We start from the raw sequence: 26,955 nt of genomic DNA on the forward strand, positions 1-26,955 counted from the left end.
TTACTTGTATATATACAGTTAAACAATAATTTCATTGCCATATTTAAAAAAAATTAAATTAACCTAGACAAGAAACCAAAAATATTAAAAATCTATACAGAAAATGTACGCACAATTAAATAATATAATGAAATGTTACGTATATGAAGATATAAAGTAGCATAGAGTGAAATAAATATATATTAAACATACATTAATTTCATGAAACTGTTTTTCGCAATGTCGTTTTTGATAATAAGTGTATTAAATTTAAATAACATAACAAGGCATCTATTAAGAAATTACTTCCACAGAAAACATTTCAATATTGCAGAGTAAAAGTATAATACTCTTGTGGATTATAACGTAAACGTACGTACAAACACTGATATTGAAAAACAGAAATAGCAGTGTAATGAAAGTAGTGGCATGGCGCAGGCATTAATTGTCACAGGTGTCGATTACCAGCATGACGCCACTGTTTTTATAGATGGACTCTTTTACTGCTCCTTTTATTGCTGTATTTCGTGTTCCAATTGTATTTTTTTTTGCACACCTATTGTAAAAATGGCAGTTAAATTGACGAAAAAAAAACTGTCATTAACGAGTATCAGAACATTTGTCATACGCACTGTTTTTACTGCAAACGGACACAGTTTTATGAAATAAATAAAATATGGTACATTTAATTTTTTTCCTTCTATTATTTATATTATCGTACTGTACGAAATTATAAATAACGTCATCTATTTCTAATATTAAAGTGACATGCTATAAATCTGTAAAAAGTGTTCCGCCCTACGATTTGAAATTCGATACAGCATATTTATAAGGCAAGCGTTCTTAACCATGAAATATAAGATGGCATATATCTACTTTTTTACATTACCCCGAGGTATTGTAATTGTAACCTTGTTAACAACTTAAAAACATACCAAAAATTATCTTCTCAAGCATTTTTTTTTTCAAATTTTAATTGACAGTCACACGTGTAACTTATCCTGAAGTTCGTTTGGGAAAAGAAAGGTGTTTTAGCTGTTTCCCTCGTAATTTTCTTAATTTTTCATTAACTACTATTTCCGTAGCACAAAGAAAATATTTAAAAAAAAATTAGGGGAATCGTCAGACCGGGTCTTCGAGTTTAGCGGTGGCAAGGCGTTTTGTTTTAATAATTTAAGTTTTTTTTTATTTAGTTTTAAAAACAATACACATATCTCTACAAATTTCATACTTAGAGGTTACTATCAAAATCAAAAGCAAAAAGTAAGTGCAGCTATGGATTCATGGCGTACCTTTAAATGCGATCCCGTGCGCAGTAACCAAAGGAAACTCGTTTTCGTATTCAAAAATCAAGTTTATGATTCAACGCGCACCACTGGGAGCCTGCGATATGCGTGTTTTAATCTTGAAAGTCAAGGTTACTGTTTTAAGGGGAATCTTTTCTACATAGACCAATACATAGCGACATTTATTGACATTTCCAAGCACGCTTTAACAATAAATACTCTTTCGGGTTGACATTGTTGATCTAGCAAAAATCCTTTCTATAATAGTTTTTATTATTTTCAGTACGATAAGATAAAATTTTAAAAATGTAGGTATTGGCAATTGTTTTCATTTAATTTAGTTTATGAAACGGTATCTTATTTCTAATAAACTAAGTTAGATATAATAATTTATGATACATAAATGAGATTTACCCTTACAGAAAAATGATGTACTCTACAGTAAATGCTATTGATAGAAGTAAATATTGTTATTCATTTTATATTAGTAAATAAAACGACCAGTTAATAATTAAAAATATAAGTAAAGAACAAGAATAAACTTACGATTTTTGTATTTTATTTACGTACAAACATCATCATAATTTTTAATAATTTAATTGTAACCATGTCAATTAGATGTCAGTTATCTACTGACGATATACGTGTTTTAATGAAACAGTTTAAAATTATGTTATAGCAATGCATAAATTTAGGTTATGTAAATTATTTCTATGTTATGTATAATGCTGTTTTGATTAAATACTCAGGTTCTGTTTGAACGGATTGTACGTGAGTGTGCCGAGTATTCGATGCAGATTGTATAGTTGACTATGATTCGCGTATCATGTGACATACATGCAAGTTGATCCCTCTGCATCTTTAATACAAAATGTATCACGGAATTTTTTTCTTATGAAAACGCTTAGGTTTTGTATAACCTTCATGACACCTTTTATATCTGCTATATCTTTCACCGAGCTGTAGTTCTGCAATAATATCTCTTTTTAAGTCATGTTTATCAAATTTTCGTCGTTAAAACAGTAGTGGCGAAAACCTGATTTTTTCTTATTACCGTTACTTACAAACTTACTGACATATACACTTACTTACACATACACTAGGATCATTTAAAGAGATCACTACGTCGTGAGAAAAATGCTCGAAGACCTCAATTTGATAGAAACTAGAATTAGTTTGAACTCTTCTATGTTGACATACAAGAAATAAATGTAAAAATTATCTACTATAAAATTTAATAATAATGATAATGATATTTTGTGATAACCTGGTAATGTTTTTTCTTTGGTTGCTACAAACCGTGTCAGTATGCTTTAGTGTATTTAATATAAATTTCCTAACAGTAATGACAAAAGTATTCGTGATTCTATATTCATGACAAGATATTATAAATATGTAAAAGTGTTTTTTTTTTAATATTTATTTCATATTTGTTTAAAGTTTAATGGTTTTAGGCTTTTCACCATACGCACGCTGTTATCGTAAATCAATAGATGTTATCACACGAGTACTCGAAAGCTTGTCACAGACAACTTGATAAAAATCCTCGATAAATTTTGTCTGAAACAGTCGATATATTGATTTTACTTCCACCACTTCAGTTAGGTGAGACATAACTTGCTAAAGTTCAATAATTTTTTTTACTTTAGACTCTTTCGACAATCGCGTCTTTTAGAAGAAGCTTCTTTTGTAAAAAGAATGCGTAGTTGTAATCATCATCATTATTATCATTTCAACCGTATCAAGGAATAATTGAAAGTTGGGAACAATAAAACAAACAAAACAGTTGGGAGTGACTTAAATTACATCGAATTACGAATTACGTACATCCAAAACATCATTTTCTCCTATACCTTACTTAAACATTTGCAGAAATTTCAGTGTATCTTGTTTTCAAAAATTTAAATAAAATTTTGAACAAACATACGTTCCGAATTTTTATTTCGAAACAGTTTACAGCAATGTTTGTTTTAGTGTTAATACCGACACGTCTCGGATTCGATGTTTGAAACAAGTCGTGATCGTTTTTGTATCTCAAACGGAAATATAGAGCGAGTATGTATTTTGTGCGGACACTCACAGTGCGGTAATATATCCTGAGCAGGTGACAGCTTCTGGTCGAGTCCGGAAAGTGTCAGCGACGGGAATGTTATTTTATGAACCTTTAATATCATATTATTATTATAGTTTGTCATCTGAAGCATTAGATCATTCGCTCTTTTGCTCTTTTCATTCATGGCTTAAATAACTGAAAACCTTGTAGAATATGTCAATGGTTATGGTCACTTTCTTAACTCTTCTGCAATGAGATATATTCCTAAGGGACGCCAGGAATAAACTTGGTGATGAATTGTAGATGTAAAAACTTAAAATGGAAGAATATATAGCATTTTCTGACAATTAATACACGGTACACCATATTTAAAAAATTCAGCAATAATAAATAATGTAATACTACAGAAAGAAAAAAATCGTTTTCCAAATTCAGATTACTACGTATTGCAATTAATTTATATTTTTTACGATCTGCCGCAGCAGATCTATCTAGATTGCACTAACTAAAAATAATTATCATAGTTATCATTTTATTTCGAGTTACTAGAGAAAGGTTTAAAATTAAAAGCTTTAAAGATTTTTTGGTGACAAATGAGCTGTTCGTTCACCTTTTTAAAGCATTTAACCTATTACCTATCTGCCTTTACATAGTATTTAACTTCAGCTTACAGTTAAATATATCCTTTATTTTTTATGCCATATGTACTTTTTACGCAAGAAAAATAATTATTAATAAATATATAATAATTATTTAAATAGTATTTAATAAAAGACAAAATATTTTTCATCTTTCTTCGTTAAGCGTGTCACATCGCTTTTACAGAGGTTTTATAATACTTTATACAAAAGTGAAATAAGATGGAGTTCCAGACAATATTTCGCACCTGAGTAAATCTTGTAACCGATACAAAAATACTAACACCTACTTTTCCCGGCGTCGAAATCCAAACAAATCCCCCAGAAACAAATCTTCACTGCGAAGTTCACAACAACGTTATATGCGGAGAAACAATCGAAATTAGGTTAAGAGTAAATCGACGATGCTAGTGATAACGTGTTAAAGCGCGTGAAGCTACGTTTTTGGATGTATATATATATATATATATGTATAACAAAAACTCTTTGTGTTCAAATGGGACGACACTCCATGTACTGCTAATTATTACCTTATACTTAGAATAATAAAAAGGTTTATAAAGAAAAATACTTTATACTCTTGTAAACTCGTAATTAGGTATATGCGCTGTTCATAACGGTCTAGTTAATTTAATAAATTTTCTAAGCAATGCCATTTTTCAAATAAATGGAATGGATATTCTCAGGTTTTTTAAATTTAAAAATAATCAAAGAAAACATTGTAATAAATTGATATCAGGGTGGTTTTCTAAATATTACACCAAGATAATTAAAACACTGTGCAAATGCTTACAAAAATGAAATTAAATTTACAAAATTTAAAAATACGTTATAATGCTAACACCTTTATTATTTGTTTCATTGCTTCGAGGTCGTCTTATTGAGACGCTTCTTAACAGTTGCATATGAGGCAAAATCTTTGCGTTCTGGGGCAGAATAGCCGGATCAGTAAGAAAGATAGTGCTGCAAGTGATGTTTTACTTGTTACTAATTTAATCGACCTCTAACTCTTCTCTTTTGTTTAGCTTCAAAGTGATCGAAGAAATTGCGAATCACGTTCAGGGAAAGAGAGAACATTTGAATTAGTTTAATGTTTCCTTAATATTTTTGACAGACCTCAGTGTGATTGTATCACAATATTAATTAATAATAATTAAAAGAATTAAATTACTCTCAATGAACATGTGTCTCGTACTCCTGCTTGTATACAAAATTGACACTCGTGAAGACTTAGGGAAGATTATTTACACAAACTTATATCTCTCTCATGGAAAAGTGTTTCGTACAATTGTTATATAAAAGGTTACGAGGAATAATCAAAGTTTTTATATATATGCACTTGAGTTATTTGCGACGATTTTTTAATCTTAATGTACAATTATTTTTAACTACATTATAAAGGTACTGAGTATCAAGAAAACAAACACGGGGAATGCGAAACAATACAAAGTTTATTTTTTAACCCGCACAAAAGGCTGAGTTGTTAAGTACGTGAGCACAAAATTACAATTTAAATTTGCATGTTTTGCGTTCCACATATAGTAAACATCTTGCATATCTTTTTAGAGATCATAATAATATTCACGGAACAATTAAACGACGCATTCCCGTTTTACTTTCATGATAATTATTTTTATTTTTAACCTTCTTGGTTATGTAACAATTGTAAATAAAATTTTCCAATACTAATAATCTATACGTATTTCATATCCTTGTAGTTTTAAGTTGAAGGAATCCATTATAAGGGACCTCGATCTATTTCTTGTTTCAATTGAATTGGGCTTTTCTTGTTCTCATAACATATACAAGTAATCACAGTAAATGATTTTATGAGGATAATTATATAAATATATTAATATAAGTATAGTAGCTATCAAAAACTACTGGTTTCTAGTTTTCTGAACTTATAAACAGTTTGATGGTACGCTTTTGTAAAAAGCTTTCGCGCCACCCAGCAACTTAGTTATCAGTTGAAACCAAATGTTTGGTTAGGTAGTACGGCGCTTCGGCCGTTAACGTACATACATTGCTGCGTTTCATTTTAGAACCATTGATTGCCTATTAAATGTCTCGTACGCGTTCATATTAATCAATTGGCCCATAACAGTTTATATTAACTATATAACTTATAAATTGTATTCTGTAAATATATGGTAATATTGTGATACACGCTTGATTCCATTATGTCAACTCGTCATTAAAACAGTCAATGTATATATCCATATTTTATAATAAATACATAACGATTGTTTTTGCTATTTGATGCGAAGAAGAATGTGACATAGTTTATGTTATATATTGTAAGAAATGTTTTGGAAATACATCTATACAAATATTTATAGTCTACAATCAGTGTAGTGTAAAGTTTTCTCTTTAAGTTTTTTTTAATTTCTTTTTTTTTTCTTAAATAAAAAATTGCGGTATTATTTTTAATTCATGCGTCGGAAATTACTGTATTCGGCTATGTATTTGTGTAATTTTCGTTAATGCTATTTTTTATACTCGCCATACACTTCTACTTTTATGCGGCAGACCTTATACTATCCGGCTAGTAAGTTTTCTAGTAAGTTTTTATTAACAGTTTCACCTCACGTAATTTCTTATCCTAGCTACTATGGTACATTACATCAATCTTTACTTTTACGTCGTTTTCGTAAATTTTATTTTCATTGTCTTAATTATTCATTCCTGTCATCTATTACTATTCGTTTTCCTAACATAACAAAAATGTATTTTTTGTGTTTTACTACCTATATATGCACCAGTATCACTGTATAAGGAAACTGGATATATTGATCTTGCGACTGGTATTATTAATTGCTAATGTTCGTAACATCCTGAGTTTAAAAAAAAATAGTGTAATTGTACTTTTAAATGATTTATGATAAATTACATTAATTATTTTTTAAGGAAATTTAATTATAACAAAATTTTTTTTCAATATAAATCGCTCAACGTGTATTAATTTTTTAATACTCTATTGCTGTACTCTCCTAATGTAAATATATTATAGACGTACGTATTTACTTACGACTATTTATGATAAGATTAACTTTATAATAACAGTAAAATTTTAAATCTGCCATAGTATCGCCCTTGATTAATAAAACATAAATGATAGTAAATAAGATAAGCTGTGATCAAATAAATGCTTTAAAAAAATATTTTGGTCTGCGGCGAATCAGCGAATACATTTGACGGTACTTTAAAGTCGATTAATTTAACATACTACTCGTTTTACGTTGCACGCTCTATTTTAAAATTTGCAGCAATAATTTACTGATGATTACAGAATTACAAAAATTTATTTTCGCAAGGTGCTAATGGTAATAAATATTTAGCAAATTTTTAAATAATCTCTTTCTCGAATAACGGTGTATTAGATCTGCACCTTCGTGATCTGAAAACAAAATTGTTCTTAGCTTGGATTTTTTATTTCAGTCTATAAATAGTAAATATATAAATAAGTTAGATATACATGTTGAGAAATCAAATGTGTTAACTTCATTTAATCAAACCTATGTTTACCCGCGCAGTGTTTTCATAGCATAAACGTATAATTTACGGTACGAACAAAACAAATAACTACAAACAATGGACGAGGGCACTATGAGTAATTAATATATAGGTAGTTGCATTTACGAGCACGGGCTCTTGAGCACCGGCCCGCAATCCGCCGATCTCGACCGAAACAAATGTTCGCTTATGACAATTGAGAATACTACGTATATTTAAATTAGTTTTAAGTACGCGGCATTTCTTATAGCGCATTTTTAGAGGTAATGTTAAATAATAACAGTATTAATAAATACTGAAATAAAGCTAAGACATAAAGAAGGCTTTTATTGAAGGCTTAACTACAGTATATACCTTACCCGTACGATAGTACCGATTTTCAGTAACGGATTCAGTTATGTAATTTTTTTAAGGCTGGTTGTTACCGCTTTCAACCATAATTTATATAGTTGGTTTAGAGCAAAAAATAAATATTAGAAAAAAATTTAAACCATTGGCGACAATTAATTAGATAGAAAAATCCACTCCACTTATAAATCTACAGTTAAAAAACTTTGATTCATCAATAAAATTCATAGTAACCGGATTATCTACGGCCTTGATTTTAGTAATCGTATTTCGTAATCTAGAAATTCTTACAAATTCAAAAGGAGAAATATTTTATCTCGATATTTGTAAAAACGTCGTCAAAAATACAAAAAATGTAGAGGTAATATTTTTGTAAAGCAAAGTCGAAACATCATTAATGTGTCCAACGTGAACGTATTATGTTTATCTTCCCAGCCAGATATTGTAAGGAAAATATATTGACGACGGTACATATAACATTTTCATTGATGTCAATTAACTATAGCTAGGTGTATTTTTAACATCTTTATGAATTCTATATACAGAGTGATTGGTTATAGGTGTAAAACTTTTAAAGGTGAATGAAAAAACCTTTAAATGCTCATTCACTGTCAACCTGTATTAAACAGTTTATCCAAAAAGTAATGATTATAGAAATAATTAGTGACAATGTAGAAGGTAATGTAGTAAGAAAAAACGTTTTAAAAATCGGATTACCATATATTAAAATCAAGTATTGTTTACAATAATTCCTGCAAACTCTGTACTGCCAAACTGTAATTAGTCAGTCGCATTTCAATAGACAAAATATTGATATAACATATTTCAGTGTAAAAATTTGAAGTAGTGTGATTAAATAGATGTAAAAAAAATTAAAAAGCTTTTTAGTGAAAAAATTAACTATAGGTATATTCAACGCTTTAAAGCTTTCACACATAGAACCTATCAACTTATACTTACTAACCTATATATTTTTATTGAATGTATCCCAGAGCTTAGTAATATAATATCTCGCCTAATACCAAATCTATGTTCAAAGTCTTGGGTCGTTTTATTTGCGCTTTCGTTTCAAGGTTAATCTTCTAGACGGTTGAAGCATTGCAGGCAGTACATGAATATTGCTACCTAGACTTTCTCTAATTTCTTAATTCAAAAGTTAATTACTTACAGTTTAATACGTTGCAAATCTGTGTAGTACGTATATTTTTTTAAAACCTATTAAACGTTACATTTGTGTCGCTGTATTAGTAAATGTTGAAAAGCTCAATGCAATACTTTTTTCTAAAGATCGTATTTATAATGTTTAATAATGAATTACAGTACATACATTGAGCATTCATAATGCTGTTACAATTTTATAAAATCTGTTATAAGAGCATATAACAATAATTTTAACGAATTGTAAAATATATCGAAGGAAGAAATATTCATTTATTGTAATTAAGACAGAAATAAAATTCTTCTTTTCGCTAAATTATAACAAAACGTCTTTTACCTAATAACAAATAACTCGAACATATAGGGTTTAATTATCTCTTGTATACGTACGTTATTGGACATTATTTAATAGTTATATTAGTGTAGATTATAATACGAGGACGACTTGTGGAGTCAAAGAATGTTGTTAGTACTATGTTTTAATAATATTAGTATACTACTTGATCTAATTTCTGTTAATTAATCGTTTCTCTGTCTCTATGAGGATCGAAAGTTACTGATTTGCGATATCCGTAGGCCAAACCGAGTTCGGACGCGGGCGACAGTTTAACTTTGAAGTGATTCATTCCGACATTAATTCTACTTCTGTTAGATTCAAAGGCAATTCGACATTCGCCCCATTTTCCTGTCCTATCACTTGCTTGTGCAAAGTTCAGCTGATGTATTAGCGATATTCGTTAAGTTTACGTAGTGTAATAGCTTAGTGGCGGAGCGGAGCGAACTGTGCGGTCTGCGGTGACGGCAGAGGCCTGTTTGTTCTATTAGATAGGGCTCATAGTAGCGATAAGTCCACGCGAGTTAAGCCTCGATTGAAGCGATGCTTCTCCTAACTCGGACATATAAACTAACGGCTAGAAACATAAAAATGTTTTATACGTTCATAAACATAGCATATTCTCCAAACATAATTTTATTTATTCATGTACACTACTTACAATTTAATACTAATCGTCCTGGTACTGCCAGTTTAAAATTTTATTTTATTGCCACTGTAAAATAATTATAATTTGTTTCTCAGGACTTTAACTTTACAAGTTATTATAATTTCTTAAGAATTATTTGATTGATAAATTATGGTAATTTTATAAACGAATTACAACTATCATTAATCAATTGACATCAACAATTTTCAAAAAATTGCAATTAAGATATTGAAAGTCTACTATTCACCAACACTTATCGATAAAAAGACAATGATCAATTTTATTGAAAACTTGTAAGCGTAGTATTCGCAGTTAATATTTTGTTTTCGCGCAAATATGTTACTATTTTAGGTTTGCAAATTACAGCAATTTTCTCATGGCAATAGACATTAAAATTTTACGAGGAAACGATCCTAGTCTCACCAAACGTGGCTAAAACTTTTTCACATACTAATTGACGAAAATGCAGCAATGATTCGATGCCTCCCGCGACCGATCTCGCGACAAGTCTCCGGGTCGGCTTGTCCCGGATATTGAAGCACGTTATCTCACTACACGGTGTCTCCATTCGCAATTTATCGAACGATGAATGGCCAAACCATTATATTCAACCCTTAACCTTCCTACTTATTAATATCAATGTAATTTATTGTAAATTGCATTTTGCAGGAGTGATCCCGTGCGTGAATAACGAAAGAGATTAATGCTCGAAAAGCATCGAGTGTGAAATATGGTTATAATTATAAAAAGCGGTACGTGACTTAGGGATGCGTATGTAATTACGGTGCGGTATCGCGCTGCCGCAGCTTCGTGTTCAATTGATCGCTTTTTTGAATGTGAAATGAATATTTTTTCAATCGGTTTCATCATTTTCCTCACGATAAGATTTTAATCGGATTTTAATTACAGTAAAAAATGTAGAACTTACGAATTATTTTAAATGTCTGTGCTGTGTAATATGTATAATAATAAATACACGTTGTAATATGAAGATCTAAATGGCTGTGTTTAAAGAACAAGCACTATTAATCATTCATGAATCTATTTAAACAGCTACTTGTACATCCTTCAGCAACTTGTAAGACGTGTTTACAAAAGGCAAAAAGTTAATTTTGCATCCTCTCAAATGTCTCCGAATTATTTAAATTGTTTGGTTATTAAGGTAACATTATAAAGAACAGAAATGTCTAGTAAAGCAAGCAGAAATTTATAATTACACTCGGAGTAAGCGTCCGAAGTAAATTTTCTTTTGTTCCACGCTTTTAACCGTGAATGACAATTTTAATAAATCACCGGAAAATGTTGCTGGCCTTAATAATTTAGGGAGTTTGTAATTAACAAAAGAACGAGGTTGTCGTGAGTCATCAAATTGAAACTTGATGCTTTAACGTCTTATTTGTTAGGAAGCAACGCTAAACTATGTCTAACTTTTAAACCCCGGCCCAAATAGCTTTAAATTATACGAATTTAACATAAATCAGATTTTCTCGTGAACAATTTTACTGCAATAAATTTGTGCCAAGTTCTTTAAATAATACAATAACATTAAATGTAAACTAAACTAAAAGTTATATTTAGTACTAGTTGTCTCCGCTCGATTCGCATGGTCTACACAACCTTTTCATGCCTGAAATTTCAAAATCCATTTTTGATAATTTTTAACATACTAAAAATATTTTTGCCAACTTTATTAGTTGTAAAAGCTATAGTTTGAAAGTATTGTTTAAATGAACGCTTCGTCAACTGTCTTCCGGGTGGCATTTCGTAAAATCCTCGCTCTTAGCTGACCTCTAATTGATATGAAAGTTCCTACCTAAATTTTAAATCTCAAGACTATATATAGGTTCTACAATATAGTTGAAAATCTCATATACAAAGAGATTGGTTATGGGTGTAAAGGGTTTGAACTGGCGAATTTGTAGCTCATTTGCTATCTATTAATATACGGTAGTCTATCAAAATTCAATGGCTTCAGCAATAAGAAATAACGTAGGTATGGTTGGGAAAATACCTTATGTAAATCTTTTTGAAAAACACGATCTTAAATCAGCAATGTTAAATTGTAATTGCCAAAACTATATTTATTTTTGGAGTTATTAAGAGTTGGAGTCATTAAAAAATTAAATTGGAAACCGAAACGGAGTCGGAGAATTCCATTACAATAAAGGAATTTATAACCTACATTTAATTTTAAAATTGTGTAAGTTACCGATTAATCTTTAAATATGATTTATAATGAATTTTGGATGGAAAATTAGTAATATGTGTTCTTGTCTCTGAGAAAAACTAAGATTATACCGTTATAAATGTTAATCGTAACTAAAACGATAAGCGATCTCAAAAGAAAATTAAAAATAATCTTTCAACGTCCTTCAACCATATGATTTCAAAATCGATACCAAAGCTCACTACATTACCGATTTAAAAACACTTCGCGCAGATTGTTTAAAATTCGGTTTTCCAAAATAAACCTCGTATCTCTAGGCGCAGTGTGTACCTGCGGTGATTTACTGCAATCGTTTGCGCCGAGTGAAACATGCCAGGCGGTCCGACCCACCATCGCTCTTTTATCACGCCGCGAACTAGTGTTAATTTGGAAGAGCTGGATTTTGACGTCCAATTCGTGAATAATGTACTCCGTTTCATACAATCACAGGACAAACTGTAAGACAAGTTTGATCACGTTTTGCATTTATTGTGATAAATTACATCGTTCATTTTGTTGTGATAATATTCTATACAGATTGAAAGGTTGGGAATTTTTTTATTGGAAATTAATGTAATCAAAATACATTATTGTACTGCCAGCAGTTATTTGCTAGTCGCCTTCCAATAGAAAAATTAATTGATCAGATTTTTTTTTGAGTAATTACAAATAGGTGCAAAAGCTTTAAAGCGTTTTGCTAACAAATGAGTATTCATGCCTTTAAAGATTTGCACTTGAAATCAATGTATACTATCATATTTCAATGGATACGTTTTTTATTCAAAAGCCCCAAATTTTTTTTATTTTGAAATGAATTACTCTTTTTGTTAAACAAATGTGAATAGACATAGGAAAAGTTGGTAAACCTTATGATTTTGACGGTGTCATTCATATTCAATAACAATAAATGCATTTGATGAACCGACCCGCTGCCCTTCCGTCGCATGCCCTGAATTAATGAGTCTCACCAGAGCCAAGGTTGGTTTTGTGACAAGGGATGGTTAAGTAACTATATAGTTCTCAAGAAAATCGGTCGCGTAAAGATCTTATTTAAAATAGATGTTAAGTTTGTTAATAATATAAGATCTCTGATAATGCTTCTCTAATTAATAGAATGCCCGGTTTTTGCTCATGCAATAAGATATTTATTTAAATGTAGTCATTTCAAACAAATATTTGAGAGTAAATTTAATTATTGACTTAGAATTGTTCGTGAGGCGAGCTTATTTACGACATGCTTATATGTGTTTCCGTTTCCGCTTAAAATTAATTGGACCGTGACACGCGGAAGGATGCAAGGTAGTAACAACTCATGTAAATTTCCAGCCTCTTTGCGATGCGCTGAAGATAGATAGGAATTCATAAATTACCTTAATAAAATAATTATAATTATTCATAAATTAGTTATTGCAATAAATTCATAAAGACTACAGCCTGTTTGTTAATTATAAAGCATGTTACAATCATTAATTTGTACGAAATATCTGAACTATTTATTACGTACAAATTAGCAGACTGCTATGGATTTTAATAATATGAGCATAAATGTCGAAATTATGGAGAACTTTTTATTGAGTAATGAATAAAATTCTCGCAACGTAATACCTATCAATTACAAAGCAAAAAAAATTACGCATTATGTCCCACAAAAACAGTTTAACTAAAAAAAAACAAAGCAAAATGCAAAGATAATTTTTAAACGCTAGCACATTATTCTAATGTAGGAGACATTTATAGAAGTTTACGATTCGCACGAAACAGCGCAGGGTACTTTTATTATTTTAAATAGTGGCTAAATGCCACCACTATTATAATATAATTTTATCGTCGTAGTCTTTTGACATTTTGTAAAAGGATAATTCAGATTTAAAATACTGGGAATATCTTAACTAGATCTAGTAATATCTGCGTTGTATTGTCTAATTCTAATCTAATTAACCTTAGACACGAGTCCAAATGTGTTAACGGGGTACCTTCACAAAGTTGGGATGAAGCCACCGAGCAGGCTAAATTGACGCTTCGCTGTTAGAAAATAAAAGCCTTTTTCCTTGCACAGGATATCTCATTAGCATTCATTGTGCGCTCGTGGCCGCACTCTCCGAATAAAGCATCTGTTAAATGTCTCGTGCTTGCTAAAACTTGCCCGTAATTATCTGTTAACATTCCTAAGTTTGACCCCGCGAAAATCTTGGGCCGAAACGAGCACTTGCAAACTCCGCACCGGCCCACCGGAGGCGTTTTCCTTTCTCTAATAATCAAGCTCATGGAGATTTTTAATGAAAAAGATTGTTCGCCGTTATTTAGAAAGTTGGTAAAAGGGATTCCTGTTGGAAGTTTGTTTTGATTTAGTACTGCTGCCGACGTTGATTGTATCCCTTTCAGTGGCTTTGCATCGGATTAGAACTAATTAAAAAATTGTGCGGGTCGCAGTGATTACATGCGGCTTTGATGGATGTCAACGATTACTTGTGGTAGACATTTGATCTTATTCATTTTTGAAAACTAAATCCACTCCGGATATTTATTTATGCATAAGGCCGTCAAATAAAAATAAAAAGAAACGATCGCCTCTGGACGATTCGAGCCGTATCCGTTCGCTTCCCTAATGGTTTTCAAATAAAACAGCCAGGCGCTAATGGTTCCGAATTTGTAAAAAGCGTTACAACGAACTAATTGATATCAACTTCTGTTGTTTTTGTTTCCAAAATAAAACAGGTAGGCTTATTTCGAATGAAACGTGGTTATTATTTCTATATTCGGCGTTTCACTTTATTTGGCTGTGGATTCGAAAATTGTGCCAGTATTTTTTCATTAATGTGAAACGGTGGAAATACTCTTTACAAATCATTTGGGCGTTTCATGGTGCTTTTTCAATGAATGTTTTGATAATTAAAAAAATGTGTAATAGACAAATAATCATAAAAAACGTTTAAGTATTCAATTTACAAATACCGACACATATTTAGCGGTGCTGGTTTGGCTTTCCCAAGTTTGATGGACAGAGTTGCGAAGTCAGGTTTAGTCAGTGCGGTAAATAAAGTGTGTCATAATGTCATAAGTCGACATTAATCATGACTGACAGTATAATTTGGTCGGACGTTATCGCTTCAAAGCAAACTGAATGTATTTCGATAGATTTGCAAAGCTATATCCCTATATCGATTTTCAATTAATCTTTTGTCTTTCTCGTTTGGTTGCGTATTTCTCCGTTGCCGTAAATATTGTCGTCAGTATTTTCATTTATTTGCTTTCACTTTCATTTGCTTGCCAAATAACATACCTGGATGCGTTGCGATGCACTGGCGGAGATGAAATGTACCCTTGAATGATAAACAAATAGTATAGAAAATCCAACATATCTAAGACTCTAGTTGATATTTAAATTATCTTTGGTTTTCTATTTAAACTAACTGTCAGTTTTCAGTACTATACCTGAAAATAATTTTAATATTAAGGTAATAGAAAACTATGAAATCAAGCATTTATTATATATACTTTTCCGAAATATATACAACACGTTTTAAGATAATGCGTAGAATCACTTTGTAGCGACACAATTGTCAAATCTTTTTTTTTATAACAATGTCATTACATAAAACGGCCTGCAGAACGAAACACAGTAGTTATCAAAGGTTTGCTGATGTGGTCACTATCAGTTCAGGATTTAGAAGTTGTTCCCAGTCTTTGACAGAAAATCAAGAGAGTCAAGAGCCATTTAAATATAAGGATCACGCTGACTTTTAATTATCAGCAGGAACAATTTATGTAATTGTTGTAATTCTGCTTTTGAACGCTTAACTAAAAATTCATTTCATCTAATAATCTTCTCGAAGATTTGTTAATGACTATGTACGCGAAAATTAATTTTTATTAGAAAACTCACTTTACTTTTGCAAAAATTAAACATAATATTTTTAAAAAAAACCTCTCACTAATACTAGTTAACGCTGTAATACTATTTCAAGAGAAGTTTTCTCTATTAATTTAACGTTATTTTTGAGTTACCATCAAAGATTTATGTGAAAATAAATAGTAGCTGGTGAGGTAAAGCAAAAAGGGTAGCGATTAAATGATTTCTAAAAAATCTCATATATTGCATAAATGCCTCAATACACATTCTGTGCGTAAAAAAATTTGAAAATATTAAGGCATCGCCTCGGAACGTGGGCGATCTAAATAAAGGATGAATTTACTTACTGAAAGGGATAACGCCGATGGTAGCATTTAATATCAATCCGAAGTGGCTCTATGAAGGTCGTTAATATAAAAAATAAACACATGTTTCCCGCTGCGAATAATCGAATATCGATTTCAAATTAGGTTGAAGCCATAGGTTATTTTTGACCATTCGCCATAGTCCAGATAGTAATTTTAGATAACTCAATTCGTAGATATCGATTCTAATCTCTTCTTTCGTATAGATATTTTCGTTAAAAATTTCTATATGTATTGTTCTTATTGATACAGTTTGGGATCGGAAGAAATCTACATTTTTTCTGAACAAATTTGAATTGCCCAGAGCTGTACCTGTGATGGGGCCTCTTCAAGCTACTACACAAGAGTAGCTTGAAGAGTACCTCGATACACTTCCGCTTGCCGCACAATTCTCACCATTTCACTATTTGGCTACTGTAATATCATATACACGAGTGATATACTTCTTTTTTACGCTATCCGAGTCATTTCGTCTTCACTGCTCCTGTCCAATTTTATAACGCTTTAAAAAACGAAATTTACAGTTGCCCCGTTACGCGACTCTCCAAAATTTGACAGTACCACGTTCTTCAACAGAAATCCGATCAAGTATTCCATCTAATGCAGTTATTGATGCTAAGAAACTAATTTTGAAACAATATATTTAATAACTACCGAATTAAAACACAACAAATTAAAATTTACTTTTGTAGTTAATCTCTGATTCTTCTCTGTTCAAATATTACTTTGTTTCTAACATCTTAACAAAATTACAAACGAAAACAAAAAAAAGTGCTTCATGTACAAGAAAATATAAACTTGACGCTTTATACAGCGATAAGCTGGAATTCTCGGAATCCAATATGTAAAAGAGAAATGTATAATCTTTACCACTGCCGACTGTAATAAATGTTTTGTACATTTTTTTGGTCTACAAATATCATGTCTATGTGCAAATGAACAGTTCAAATTTATTTGTACGAGTATAGCCGTTACCGTTACATCATTAGGTACGTAGTTTGTTGAGCGCTAAACACGCGATGGATTTACGCTTACACAGCCGGTGCAAGCGATGTGTAATTTGTGTCCATTGCCCGGCTATTTCGAACCGTTCCCGCCACCCAGAACAATCTCTGCCCATTGATTAACAAACATTGTGGACGAATGATTTCGTCATTGTGCATAGGTAAAATTATTTGCACAGAATTATTATCATTCGTACGTGCATTCCATGCGTCTCTTATTTGTTACGATCTTAATTTATATTTTTTCCGCTAAGTCCCCGTGACTTAGCGGGAAACTTACGTTTCATTATCATCATCACATCATTTCAACCGAAGGACGTCCACTATTGGATACAAGTCTACACTATAAAATGCCGTTGTTGAAGCGGACGGCATCCATTTTTTGGCGACCTGTACACGTACGTGGACGCATAGTATACTGATGATACGTTACTTTTACCATGGAAGGAGTATCAACTGAAAAATATTTATTTACAGATGCTAAAAGAGCTAAATCTTACTGTGTTCCGGATGTGAGTCGTAATTATTGTTATTGAACTCGCTAGCAGTTAATTATTGCCGCAGTCCAAAAGAAACTTCTAAATAAATTAAAATTATTTTATTAAAAATATAGCTTAATTTTTGATGTTTATCAGTATTATATTCCATACACTGCAAGACTTTAGCAATAAGATCATTAACAAAAGATGAATCTCTAATTATTTTTGGTTGAAAGTTGTCCAGTAGCAGATTTCTTTATATTAAAGAAACTCAAAATCACTACTGCACTGTCTATTACGTCAAAAAAATGTATGAAAATCATGGACATATTACCAGGAGGACAGCAGAAAAATCGAAGAAACTGATGATGACTGTTAAAATAGACGCAAAAGAGTACGTGGCCGCAGTCCTATACGGTGGTCCAATCACATACGCATCACACATGGCAAAGGACATAAGCTGGATAGAATTGATGAAAAGACATCAAATGGTGGAAGCTAGTTAGAAGTTATTTTGAATTATATTATTTCGCTATTTATTTTTGCCAAAATTACAATATTTTTCATATTATAATCTGTATTATAGTTACAAACAAAATGCGTATTTTTAAGTTACAAATAAGTCTTGTAAATGGGTAATTTTTATAAAAATATTACCACTATTTTGCGGAATAATTCATCGTAACTTAATTAAACATCTCCTTCCATGGCTAGGTAACTCAGTTAAGTCTTCACTTTATGGCACAATTTAAAAAAATGTTCGTTATATACGTGGAGTAAAAATGTACCGGCGCCTTACACTTAAAGGACATAAAATATTTCTCTTCTATTATTTAAAATCCACTTTTATGATCCGTAATAAGGGAATTTTTAATAGACATAGCTAATAAGTCCGTCTAATAAGACGTTTTACGACGCAATCGTGTGCGCTCCGTGTAATCATGTATTAATTCAAAAATGGTACTCCTATTTATAGTAACGTAGATATACCGCATAAAGACTTATATGAATCGAGATCGAGTCGAATAACTTGGTCGAACAAAGCGCGCTTCGAAAAATTGACGAGCAAAGTCTCCAAGTATTTCCTGATCAAAGGCAGGAGCATCGTAGCTGTTGTCATAAACCCTTGAGAACATTTTAAGCATTCCCTTAATCCCAACATTTTATTTACTTCGGGAATGTCGGCTTTAGAGGCGCGGAAACTAATTCGTAGTTAGTCAACTTCGTGTCTTACTTCCGCGGATCCCGTCTTTTGATAAAACTAAATCGGTAGCAATACTTTTGAGGAAACTATAACTACTTCGAAAGTGATAGTTGTATTTTTGTAGTAATGGAACTTTTAATCAAAATAATATTGCGTTAAACTCATTAATTAGCAACTTTGATTTTTTACTAGCGCTGTATTATAGAAGCCATTAAACATGAACGTTGTTTCATGCGATTTGTTTTCTTTGAAGATTTTTGATATTTCTTCTATTATATAAACTGACGAAATTAATTACGCTTCTTTATGCGAATATTGAAACGTTACACCCATGACTGCATAAATAAATTTTGTGCTCCATTGATACCCTGCAAGTTCGACTTCCGCAAAGAAAACCTGCAAACAGTGTGGTAGTTATGTTGTCATTTTCTCGATTATTTATCATAGTATTTATTTCAAGAATGTTGTAGCTACTTGCCACCTAATTTCTCATAGATTATTAGTGTTTTTCAAAGTGACTCTCATTAAACATTACGCGACATCATCCATGTTAATATAAATCATTGCGAAATTGTGAGGCGCGCCATTAAAACATTAGACACATTGTGTACCTTAATAGGGGCATAACTTCGTCGGTTGGATGTTACACTCGAGTTCGGGAAGTTCTGACAACGCATCTTCCCTAGTATTGTTTAAAGTTTATTAAGTTTTGAACATCGCATGACGTGAGCTGACTGCGAGTACACGGCTAATGAACCGAGACAGCGTCGTTTTGCTAAATTTAATTATCGCTATATATTTTATAATTAATGATTTTTTAGCAAAGTAACATTGGAAATTTACTTACACAAATTAATTTTTAAACCCATTTGAATATTGTTATTCCCAAGTTCCCAGATTTATTTGCTGCAGCTATTAATCGTGTTTTCTAAATGTCCATTTAATATCTTTGTGTTATTTTTATTCATAAATTCTTCTTATAAAGTTTGCGAAATAATAGTTGATAAGAAATTTTTATTTTCACTTACAATAAAAAACTTTGCAAGATAAACTGGTAAATTTTAAAGATATTTGAATAATTCGTAGCGGAATTCATCAATAATCGGAGCAGATTAAAATGAATTTAACCTTCTTTACAAGACGATATGCTCCCACACAATGTAACTTAAGATAACGTTATTTTTCAAATATTTTAAAGATTTTAATGAGCAATATTAAGTAATTTCTCAACTTTGTGTCAATCGGGAACAACAATGCGGCGTATTATTTTCTCCAAGCCTTCAGGCGAACTGCATGTTAAAATAATTAGTTAACACACGTTTAAGTTTTGTTTAGGTGGATGCGTTAGGCGGGGTTTTGAGGTTTCAATGAGCCGCGGGCTTAATCACGACTGTTTCGCTTGCCTGTGAACTTTGATATTAACACGCAATTTCCTTTACATCCACGTATTTCCGCTACATGCATGTTTCTTTGACTAAACATTTACCTGTCACATGTATTAACAAAGCAGATTAAGTTTCCGAGGCACAGGGGACGAGTTACTTTCAGCGCAGTCGCTTTCTGTGTTTAATAGAAAACTGATTTATGCAATACGACGACAAAGCAAACGCATTATTACTTTTGTTATACATTTATAACGTTTCAACTTATTATATTATACGAACTCTGTTCTATCGAAAATAGTTACAAGTTAAAGTATAAATATGTTGTTAACAAGAAGTCAAGTAACATTAGATGGCTTAAAATTTTTTCATCTTGACTTTTAAACAAAACGATTCTAGAATGAGCCTGTTTATTAATAAACTTTATAAGATAACTTCAAAATTTGAAAATAGAACTCTTTACAGAGCTTTACACATTACAACATTTAGCCAATATTTTTTATAAATTAATAAAAATACAAAAAACTACTTTTTAGCGTTAGGTTATTAATATCCGGAGTTCTTCTTTTTATAATTCATCACGATTTTAGTTGAGTTCTCAGTCAGCAAGAAAGACACGATAGATTTCGATTAGCTCTTAGTGATGACGTCAGGAAGCTTTGTCCGAGATAGAAGATATCTTATATATTGACCAAAACTCGGAAACGCCGCATTTTGCATTGATTAGTGCCGTGAGCTCATAGTTTTTTCAAATTCTGTTTTTGAAATTGTAACAGGTGTAATACTTTGATCTATTGTTATGATCCTTAAAACAACACAACAAAATCTTCACAGTTTAGTCACTTGTTTTAAAATAATTGCCTACCAAAATTAAGAGAAACAACGTAACTTATGGGGATACAGGATGTCCTACAAATAAACGTCAATCCAAAATTAGGTAGATAGAGCAGGTAGTAACTAAACCGTGAAAATTAATTTAAATAAATGCAATTATATATTTTGAAATTTATTGACATTTAAAAAAGTTAGTTAAATTTATGCACCTTGTGTAATGATATCCTATACCTTATACTTTTACCTTGTGTGATAAAGACGAAAGTTAAAAATAGTTAAAAAATTATATCGGAATGGCCACATTTAGAAAGAAAATAATGCTTTTTTATCAAACTATGCCATGCTTATTTATAAATACATCCATTTAACCGACAGTTTTAAAACATAAATTCGTATTTTTTTTATAAAGTTCATTTGATCTACTGTCTATTCTATTACTAAATTTTGACATGGCATTGATTTGTAGGAAATCTTATACAGAGCACATAACCAAGTTCTTACTTTGCTCAAACTTAAATACAGTAGTTTAGAACTAAAAATGTTCAGTAATCGATTTTCGTGCCTAAATAATATGTCACTAAGAAACGATTAGGTCATTACAACTAAATTGTAATATCAATTCGATCGGGTCCAATAATAGAGGTTAGATTCCTTGCTCCATTACCGTCCTTTGTGAAAGGGGCGAGTATTAACATAAAATCATTTAGTCACACTATAGTTTCGATGCATGGGATCGATTGACTTATAGATATCGATGTTTTTGTACAATCGTTGGGGTTTTTTTATTGCATATTACTAACAATTTAACGTTCATTTTGTAACGCCAAAATAATGAAGTAAATTTTTCCATAAAACCTATAAATTTAAGCGATCTATAAAAAATATTGGTAAATATTTCGTGTAATATTTTAAGATTGTCTGAATAAAAGAAAAAGTACATTATTAAAAGTTTGATTATATTTGTTTAAATTAAACAAAGAGCAAAATGAAGTTAGATAAACTATCTTTTGCTTAAGAAAACATACGTGGTGCATGCACGTATTCGGAGATAAAATGTAATTTATATATAGATGATTTCACCGTATACAGTGCAGTATGTAGCAGAGAGAGCATTATAACCACGATGTAGAATAACATATGAACTTTCGGGAATAAAGCTTTTACGACGTTTAAAATAACAGATTTTGTTCAGTCGCAACGTAATTTAGGTAATAGCTTATCTCTACCAAAACGCAAGCTTAGTAGCAGTATTGCAGATTATAGGAGAGTATGTAGGTGAATGTTTATTCTACAAAAGAAATATCGACGAAATTTATAATGCATTGATGCAGTACCTTAAGCATACCTTAATGATTTCTTGATCTCGAAATTGACGTAACGTTATAGTCAGAGAATAACAATGAAATGTTGTCCAATGTTAAACAGAATATAGCAAAACCTCAATTCCTAATCACTCATCGCAGTCCTAAACAGTGCACAACGACCGCTGGACGTTTAACTATTCGCTCTCGTAATGAATTTAAGCTCAGTTTGTGGTTGTATAAACACATGCCTATCGTTCATCTAGAGATCCCTCTTTGCACTACCCACACGTTTTATTACTGTGACACAATACATTGAAACATAGATTATTCGGGATTCGTTTTCTTATTTAAAATATAATAGAACCAATTGACGTATTAAAATAAAAAAAAATATTTTTATTCTTTATTCAATTAGGTATGATTGAAATAAAAACTGGTGAATATCAGAATCAATATAGTACAGTGTCTTGACAACACTGTTTAGTACTAGGGTTCCTTAACACTTAATTACTTCTAACTATTTACTTAATAATTCTACTCTATAAATAGAGTATAGACTATTACTACTTAACACTTAATTTTCAGTCATCGTTCCCACGCTTCATCACCTCCAGTTTTATTGAATTCAGTGGGTGTTAGCTGCTTAATTAATACAACATCAATCCCAAATGTAATTAAAGTACATTGACTGATTTCAAATTGAATCAGATGGTAGATTCCGACGGCCTTAATAAAGTCTTCTGGCTACCTTGGGGGTCAATATCCTCTGAGCTTGGCGATCTTTGATCTCCACTCCAGAACCTAAAGGCCCCAGTGACCATCTGTTTTGTTTTAAGTTTTCAAGTTATTAATTAATTGAATTGTGATTGCTCCAGTGAAATGTTAATCGTAAATGGTATTTAAAATTATTGTTTGGTTGCAGGTGAGTGAATCTACTCTACTTGAGTGCAGCAACGGGCGCTACACAGCGTCCGACACGGTGAGTTTCACTCTTGGTAATAATTGCCTCGAAAACCATTACTATGGTTTTAGTCATAGTTTACGAGGCATATTTTAACCAATAAACATGTTTTATTACGGTAACAAAAGAGCTGTCGGAAGTGGGTGGATGAGGAAACCGAAAATGCTGCAATGCAAATTAAGGTTCTAAAATTCTTTACTCAAAACAGCATGGATTACTTCTTTTATTCACGTCAAGATGAATTTACCAACTATTTTGTTGATAAATACTTTAAACCAGAAAAGAACAGGCCAAAAAAGCACTGCGAGTCTATATATTTTAAAGAATTTAATATTAAATTAGTATTAAAATTGCGTGGAGGCGAATACATCATATACAAGGGATTCTATTTTCTATGAAATTGTTTGGTATAGCAACCCTTGTTTCCGGTATCTACAACGAATGCATAACACTATCTGGGAAAATCGGTAGCACTTTTGTGGCATTTAAAACTCAGAGTGAATGAATTTATGGCGTTAAAAAATAAGCAAACGGTGTTTAAAAAATATATTTTTCAATTAGAAGAATATTATTATATAGTGAATACGGTAAAATAACAAAACTATTCATAATAAATGTTTACAAAGAATTAAAAAAATATCAAAAAATACTATTTACGTTTTATATAACATCGTTTTATACAATAATTACCAATGATCCTATTTTTTTAAAAAAATTCTGTTAATTAAATACGGTCGACATTAAATGAAGTATTTGTGATGCATCGATACGTACTGAATCGCAGAAGTTAATCAACAAGACTTTTATATACTTCGGAAGTATCAAAGAGGCATTCGTATTTCGCAAACTTATTCAGCGATACCTCGGTTTGTATCAAAGTCTCGTTACTACATGTACAACACTTTTTTCCAACTTCCCTATTCAACCAATAGCTGAATGCGAGTCCTGGGCAGGAATGAATGAACGATACCCAAATGAATGGTCGTTACTTTATTTGTAAATGAAACTTCGTATTGTAATTTATGTATGTTTACGTTACTTTTTCATTTCATTCATTTAGAGCCGAAACATTGCGTGTGCCACGTATTGTATTATAGCAAAGAGATCGCAATGACAACTAGTAAATTAGGATTTTTTTTAGGACGATTTGTAAATAAATAAATAGTACATTACTGTTTAATATACTGTCATAGTCCAATAAGTAACAATTAAGGTATCTCGGAATTACAGTTCTATATTGAAGCACACGATTATTATTTATTATAAAGTAAAGTGAAGGAAAGATCGGTTATCTGACTTTTGATCAATAGTGTTCGTTTCGATCACCAGTTTACAGTCTTCTCCAATAAGACAAACTGCTTAAAATTAAAGCTGAAATCGAAAGAATCCTAACAGATGTATAACGATAATAATTTCTTGAAATGCTTTTCGCAAAGGCATTATTATTCTCTAAAGTTCGTACAAAGCGCAGTAACATGTACAATTTTTTTCTTTATTTTACTCGTTCAGGAAACTTTAAAACTAGTTACATTTTAACAGGCGACTTATACATCAAGTGGTCATTACAAGTTTCCACCTTTAGCATTATAACGTACATTGTGAGGACGTGTAAAAGGATCATAATCCTACATAGAAAAAAGTTCGTCAATAAACTCTATAGCACATACAGGATATGGATCAAAGTCTTTCAAGATATATATAAACACATATTCACATACACATGCACGTATACATATATGCATGTGCATGCACATACACCTGCATACAATGTGTAAATACGTAAATAAAAAAGGTTTTATTTTAAACTCGAAAGCCCGTAAAAACTTTTTTATCATTATTTCATATTTCTTATTAACTATCGAAATTTATTCATGTATTTTATTAAAAAAAGGGATAATATGAAAATAGAATTTAAAATATTGTATGTAAGTAATAACTTTTAAAATGTCATATTGTACCTGTTGAAAAAGCAGTGTAAGAAACACTAGCATTTTTAGGCCATAGTTATTAAATTTTGTTATCATAAAAAACTAGTGCAGTATGTACACTTAATTCAGTGGCTAAAGTCCGGTGCATCGGCCCTCAGCGGCCACTTGACTCCGCGCCTGTTCACGGTTCGACTCCAAAGACTAATTACGGCTCAGTTTTTGCCGCCTTACTCTTACAAGTTTCCATTACTCCGTAAAACTTTGAATGTATTAATTACGCCAAAAGAAATGTAACCCTTTTTTAGAAAGTATGGAGTACACATAGCGGAACGCTTCAGTGTTACTTTTCGCTGTTCACTGCTCTTATACATTTAAATTAAAATATAATAGTTTCATTCCGATTATTTCCCTTTAGTGTAGACTCATCATAATATTTATTAAGTATTATTTATTTTATTCACTATCACTTAGTTTGATTCCTAATGAGCTCTAATTAATATAGAAATAAAAAACTCCCATAATTTTGTAATTCCTTTGTTTTTGTGCCATATTATAAAAGGTAATCAATATTTTTTACTCAGCAAAGTAACAATAGAGGAACTAGAATTTTGGATTTAAAATTAACACGGGGAAATAAAAGAGCAAGATTAAAAAAATTATCTTTATATTCTTATCTCTTAATGGTAGTAATTCTGCACTGATATCATTAACAAAATTTATAAAGAAATATAAATAATATGCCGTTGCATAAAATAAATTATTTGCCGGTCTATTCGATCTCTTGTCCGTTTTGAACGCAATTTCATAGTACCTATTATTGTTTAATTCAGGCCATATATATTGCAATCTTTTGGCCTTCTACGATGGTGATATTAATGACCGTCAAAGTCAAAAAAGACGATATCGAGGTAAGTGCGCTCGCTCCTTCTGCTGACCGTTTCTAATAGGATTACCGCAAGGCTCCTGTCACCCCCTACTACTATTATCACTATACACTAACGACATCCCCAGAGATCCACAAGTCAGCTAACTATGTTCCGGGACGATACGATCATATTCTATTGATCGTCTGATCAATAGAATACTCGATAGATTTTAGCTCGACTCACTAGATTTTAGCTCGCGGATTTGAGACCCTCGTAACCTAAAAAGCTTGTTATAGCCGCACAAGGTTAAAAGCGCCGACATCTAACAGAAATTAGACAGACTAATGACAATACATGCATTAGTATCACTACAAGCAATATTCTCTTAATATCTTCATTTTTGAAATCCATTATACAAAACGATTCGTTTAATTTAAAATTTTAAGTCGCGAGATGCCGCTTGCAATGGTTCCAATTAGAAATATATAAGGATGAACGATATCCTTCGGTTGAAATGATGATGATAACATTATAAGATGCAACGTGTATTTCACGAAATACGGTTCACCAAAATTATTTAATGAAAAAACGCTCATAATTAATTCTTTTAC

General features: G+C 31.3%; 1 protein-coding gene across 5 annotated transcripts in view; it reads left to right on the forward strand.

The window, feature by feature from the left end:
• The window catches only part of heph (polypyrimidine tract-binding protein 1 heph), a 404,307-nt gene that overhangs the window by 254,712 nt on the left and 122,640 nt on the right, over nt 1-26,955 (forward strand). The window contains exon 1 of one of the 5 annotated variants that reach the window (XM_068774760.1): nt 23,521-23,568. The exons of the other annotated variants lie outside the window; for them this stretch is intronic. The gene's annotated coding sequence lies outside the window, so the exon portion shown is untranslated. Of the gene's footprint in view, nt 1-23,520; nt 23,569-26,955 lie in introns of those variants that run through there. 5 annotated transcript variants of the gene reach the window in all.

This window comes from Battus philenor, unplaced genomic scaffold, assembly GCF_028537555.1.
Source record: "Battus philenor isolate CCGP_79_NKW_IND1 unplaced genomic scaffold, ilBatPhil1.0.hap1 SCAF_7, whole genome shotgun sequence".
Lineage (NCBI taxonomy): Eukaryota > Metazoa > Arthropoda > Insecta > Lepidoptera > Papilionidae > Battus > Battus philenor.